The sequence below is a fragment of the Ailuropoda melanoleuca genome, chromosome 15, assembly GCF_002007445.2.
Source record: "Ailuropoda melanoleuca isolate Jingjing chromosome 15, ASM200744v2, whole genome shotgun sequence".
Classification (NCBI taxonomy): domain Eukaryota; kingdom Metazoa; phylum Chordata; class Mammalia; order Carnivora; family Ursidae; genus Ailuropoda; species Ailuropoda melanoleuca.
This window is the reverse complement of record NC_048232.1, coordinates 88,920,026-88,926,632: the sequence shown is the minus strand read 5'-3', so window position 1 is coordinate 88,926,632 and position 6,607 is coordinate 88,920,026. Positions and strand designations below refer to the sequence as shown.

The window sequence follows — 6,607 nt, the reverse complement described above, 5'->3', positions numbered from 1 at the left end:
ACACACAGGATCACACAGACACAGACACACACACAGACACAGATGCACAGACACGCACAGACACACACAGACACAGACAGACACGCACACACACACACACACACAGGCACAGACACACAGACACACACACAGGATCTCACACACACACACAGACACACACACAGACACACACACAGGATCACACACACAGACACACACACACACAGACACGCACACACGCAGGATCACACACAGACACACACAGGATCTCACACACACACAGACACACACACAGACACACACAGAGACACACACACAGGATCACACACACACAGACAGACACAGACACACACACACAGACACACACACAGACACACACACACAGACACACACAGACACACACACACACACACACACAGACACACACACAGACACACACACACAGACACACACACACACACACACACACAGACACACACACAGACACACACACACAGACACACACACACACACACACACACACACACACACACACACACACAGACACACACACACACACACACACACACACACACACACAGGATCACACACACGCACAGACACACACACACAGGCACACACACACAGACACACACACAGACACACACACAGAGACACACACACAGGATCACACACACACACAGACAGACACAGACACACACACAGGCACACACACGCAGGATCACACACAGACACACACACACGCAGGATCACACACAGACACACACACACAGACACACACAGACACACATAGACACACACACACAGACACACACAGACACACACACAGACACACACAGACACACACACAGACACACACACACAGGATCACACACAGGATCACACACAGACACACACACAGTCACACACAGACACACACACAGGATCACACACAGACACACACACACACAAGATCACACACACACAGACACACACACAGGGTCACACAGACACAGACACAGACACACACACAGGATCACACACACAGACACACACAGGATCACACAGACACACAGGATCCCACAGACACACACACAAGACACACACACAGGATCACACGGACACACACACACACAGGATCACACAGAAACAGACACAGAGACACACACACAGGATCACACACACACAGACACACACAGACACAGGATCACACAGACAGACACACAGGATCACACAGACACAGACACACACACAGACACAGACGCACAAACACACACAGACACACAGACACACATATAGACACAGACACACACAGACACAGACGCACAGACACACACAAAGACACACACAGGATCACACACACAGACACACACACACACAGGATCACACAGACACACACACAGACACAGATGCACAGACACACACACAGACACACACAGACACAGACACGCACCACACACACACACAGACACACAGACACACAAACGCACACAGACACATAGACACACACAGACACACACACAGGATCACACACAGACACACACAGACACACACAGGATCACACACACAGACACACACACACAGGATCACACAGACATAGACACACACACACAGACACAGACGCACAGACACACACACAGACACACACAGACACACACAGACACAGACGCACACACACACATAGACGCACACAGACACACACAGACACACAAACGCACACAGACACATAGACACACACAGACACACACACAGGATCACACACAGACACACAAAGATACACACAGACACAGACACACAGGCACAGAGACACACACACACACACACACAAGTCCGTGTGGAGATGGAGGCGGGGATCCGGCTGATGCTTCGGGATGCGGCAGGACACGAGACCACCAGCAAATCCCCAGAAGGGGAGAGAGGCCTGGCACAGGCGCCCCCTCTGATACTCAGAAGGAAGGAACCCGTCCACCCCCGATCTGGGACCTGCAGCCCAGAACTGGCGAGAACAACCTTTCGTGGTTTGAGTGTGTGGTCCTCCCTCCATCCACCGCAGGGCAAAGAGCACACGCGGAAAGCCTGTGCCGTGGGCCAGACAGCTTGCTGCCGAGGGTGCAGAGGCCACGTCCCAACAGATCTAAGGACAGCGTCCCCTTCCTAACACCAGCTGGCTTCCACATGACACCAGGGGCCTGGCTCCCAGAGAGTGGCCTCTGTCAATGTGGCAGGCCACCAGGGGACATTGTGGCAGGTTTCTCCCAAGAAGGGAGAACCGTGCTGGTGGCGATTCCTACTCAGACCCTTCCGGCCTGGCTGGCCGACAAGCAACGAAGTCTGGAAACCACAGTAGAGCCCCGTTGCTCATTCCAAGACATCTTTAGACTCGCCAGGTTTTTCGAGCCTTGCTGCTCCCACTGGCACGACACAAACACTTCTGAGAGGCACCAGGCCCAGCTGAATGATTTCCTTTCTCTCCTGCGGCGCACCTGCCATCCTCCCCAGCCCACCTCCAGCCGCCCACACCCAAACTGGGCCTCCTGCACAAGGACTAATGAAGGACGTGCACCCCCCACCTCGCTGGGGACCGCCTTAGAACGTGCTTTTAGAGAGGATGAGAGGACAGCTGAGGAAGTCCTGACCCTCCCGGGAATTTGTGCAGGTCCCTGGGACCGTGAGGGGAAGTGCCTTCCACGGAGTCCTTGTCAGCCTGGCACAGTGGATGGACGCCCTTGGAATTTGCTCCTGGTAGAACGAAGCAGGAAGGAGCGTCAGAATTCACTGGACATGGGTGAGGCCAGCTCACGCCCACAGCTCAACAGACAGAAACCTTCTGTCTGCAGCACTTTGAAGCCTCCAGAGGCGTGTTCACACCCTTCATCCTGTTTGGTCCCCACCATAAGTGCTAGCAAGCAATTTGTCACAAAGGAGGACCAAGGAAATGCCACCTTCCGTAAGAAGAATGGACATCCAGTTGCTCCCAGGATGGCATGAGCAGTGTCCTCGTGCAGACAGGTGGAGGGACCTGTGGCCCAGCTGCTTCTCCAAGACCCACCGCTTCCAGGCCTCCCACAGCCCTGACCTGCCGGCCCTGCCCAGCTGCGCAAAAGCAGGTGTCCCAAGGCTGCCAGTAACAACCAGGGAAACAAAACACGCACCATCAATCCACTTCAATTTCTGCCATGGGCCTCCCTGGCTGCATTTTGTTGTTGTTGTTGTTTACCTTGATATCTCGGTCCTATGAGGTGAGTCTGATGCATTTACATTCGCTGTGATTTCTGTTACACTTGGAACTTTTCTGCCATCCTATTCTGTGCTTTATTTTGGCCAACATGTGTATTTCCTTCCTTTATCTCCTTTTCTACTCTCTTATTTAGATAAATGTTTCTCTTTTCTGTTGCTTAGATACCATATATTACATTCTCTAAAGGTTGTGACATAATCTTAATAACATAATTAATAAACATAATTAAATATGCATATTTTCCTAATAACGATCACAGACGCTCAGTGTTTCCTGACTTTTCCGCATACACCAAGGAGTTCGACGCACATTACCCGGAACACTCTCCCCAACCACCACGTACTTGTTATCGTAGACAGGTTTTTCTTTCCACCTTTTCTTGGAAAAAGGTATAGTAATTTCACTGTCAATAGTTAAACTTGTTGACTTACTTTTATCTGTCTATTTTGCTTCTATTATTGCGTGCGGAATCTCAGGTCCACAGACTCGGACTCACCATTGTCGGGTTCATGCCTGCGGCGGATCTCATGTTCCAAAGTTGGCCACGTGGACCTACCCTGTCCCAGGGGCTCTTCCTACACTGCGCTCCTGGCCCCACAGGCGGGGCCTCGTTCATTCTCTGGGAACCAGCACACCTTGAAATTGCCTTCCCCCATGGGACATGTTCCTGTCCTCTCTCACATGATGCCACGTGGGGACCTGGAGTCAGCATGTGAGACTCTGGCCACAGTGCAGCCACCACATGAGGGCTCACGTGCAGAGCCCACGTCGACGTTGTGTGAGGGGCCCTCATGCACCAGCTTCCTGGTCGTCCTCATCTTCCAGACAAGGTTCCAAACATTGAAGAGCAGGGACAAACCTTCCCACTGTGACCTACCTGAACTGGCCCATGGAATGCGTGACCATTGTAATTGTGGTTTGTGCCACTAAATTTGGGGTAAGTTGTCAGGCAACCGGTGTCACTGGAACAGTACCTGGAACAGTCGATGGTCTACCGCGGCCCTCTGCTATTTAGCTATTTAATTAGTTCTTTTTAGCTGTTTAATTAGTTATCTGTAAAGATGTAATATTCACACCCATCGTCCAGAACAAAATCTAGGACCTTGACAATGACTGACATGTGAGTGGTGCACTTACCGCTGACTGTCCCCCTAAGGGAACCGCCATCCTAGATCCCAAGGGTACCATTCCGGTCCTTCTGGTCCCATTGTACTGCATCTGCAGGTGGCTGTCCGTCATGGTATATGTTTTTCTTTCAGTTGCATTTACATTAATAAAATGGATATTGTACTCTAGGACGTATTTTGAGGCTTTTTCACTTACTATTATTTCCTGAAGATCACCTGTGCTGTCGTGCGTTGGAGTTCATCTGTTTCGGCTCCCATGATACCCCATGTTCGAATACATCACAATTTGTCCATCCAGTTTTCTGTAGATGGGAATTTGGGTTGTTTCCAGGTTTTTACTATAATAAACACATGAATAGTCTTATGCATATCTCCTATTATACCATAATAAAATGTCTGTTGCATAATGCCCAGAAGTCATATATCTGGGTTATACGATATATAAATACACGTTCTAGGTGTATACTTTATATGCATATATTTTGTATGTATATACTTGATACTAACATCAATTGTGTATACGGGAAATATCTCATCTGTGAATCAACTTTTCATTTTTTAATGGGTCTTTTGATGGACAAAGTCTTTAATCTCAATATAGTCAAATTTATCGATCTTTTACAGCTAAAGAGTGTTAAGTTATATACGAAATTACTCTTTACCCCGAATTCTAAAAAATACTCACTTATGTTTTATACTAGAAGTTTTGAGTTTTCATTTTTGACATTTAAGTGCTTAATTCAATTGAATTTGGTTTTTGTCATAGCGTACTATAGAGGCATACAACGTTGCTTTTTCCTTTATGGATAGCCAGGTTTAAACAGATCCTTCTCGCCCCATTGATCTCACATGCCATCTCTCTCATACTGTCAAGGACCCTTTCATGGGCAGGTCCATCTCTGAGCTCTCTGCCGACTGCATCATAAATTTGTCTACCCCTCCCCAGGTAAGCCCTTGGCCAAGTTACTGCTGCACCATGATCAGACCTGATTTATTCAACAGAGCGAGTCCTCCTGCAGAGGCGGTGTTATATTCTTGGCCATTTTTCTCTTCCATGTAATGTTTAGAACCATCTTTAGAATGTTTTAAAAATACCTGTGGGGGATATGATTTGCATTGCATTGAACCTACAGCTCTGACTGGAGAGAGTCCCCATCTTTACCATGCTGTCCTCCTACCCACGCACACACTATCCTTACATTTATTTAATTCTCTTTCATATCTCTTCATAAAGCTTTTGTGTTAGATTCATTCAGAATACTCAGTTTTTGACACTCTTACAGATGATGTCTTCTCCTTAATTATGTTATGCATTTTGTATATTAATATTATATTAAACCATTTAAGCTAAACAGTCTATTTCTGATAACTAGAACACGGATTCTTTCGGAATCTCTATTAAATAATTTGTCATCCACAAATGACAGTTCTATTTCCTCTTCCCAATTCTTTGCCTCACACCTTTTTCTTATGTTAACACATTAGCATTAGCAAGGGTCTCTAATACAATGTTGAAGAGAAGTGGTGTCAATGAGTATCCTTCTCTTCCCTGATTTTAAAGACTATTTCCAACACTTCCCACTTGAAGGTGGTGTTGTTATACTCTTTTGTACACTCTAATTTACTAAAAGTCTTTCAAATCGATGGTTTTTGAATTTTATCAGATGCGTTTTCTGTGTCTATTGAGAGGACATATTTTATTTAATTTGTTAATTTAATAAATTCCATGCATAAATTCCCCATATTAAACCATCTTTGCACACCTAGCATAAATCCAACTGGGTTGTGGTGTGTTATCTATTTTATATACTAGTGGATGTGATTTTCTAATATTTTATTTAGGACCTTTCAAATATGTTCCTAAGTTAGTATCAGAGTTATATTGACATGACAGATTAGGCTGAAAAGTATTCTCTCTTTTTCTTCCTCAACTTTAAAATCACTTGGGACTATTCATTAACTTTTTTTTTTAAGATTTTATTTATTTATTTGACAGAGAGAGACAGCCAGCAAGAGAGGGAACACAGGCAGGGGGAGTGGGAGAGGAAGAAACAGGCTCCCAGCGGAGGAGCCTGATGTGGGGCTCGATCTCAGGACCCTGGGATCACACCCCGAGCCGAAGGCAGACACTTAACGACTGAGCCTCCCAGGCACCCCTATTCATTAGCTTTGTATTGCTTTGTTACTGTTTTTGTAGAAAGTTATTTCAGTGCTTCAATTTCTTTAATAGTTACAGGACTATTTAAGCATTTTGTTTTTTATTGAGTCAATTCTGATGTTATAT

General features: G+C 46.5%; 1 long non-coding RNA gene across 1 annotated transcript in view; it reads right to left on the bottom strand.

Moving 5' to 3' along the window:
* LOC117796432 overlaps window positions 1–4,648 on the bottom strand; it is a 10,024-nt gene extending 5,376 nt beyond the window's left edge. The window contains exon 1 of the long non-coding RNA XR_004620950.1: window positions 4,520–4,648. This is a non-coding gene — a long non-coding RNA (uncharacterized LOC117796432). The remainder of the gene's footprint in view (window positions 1–4,519) is intronic.
* Between the last annotated feature and the right edge of the window lie 1,959 nt (window positions 4,649–6,607).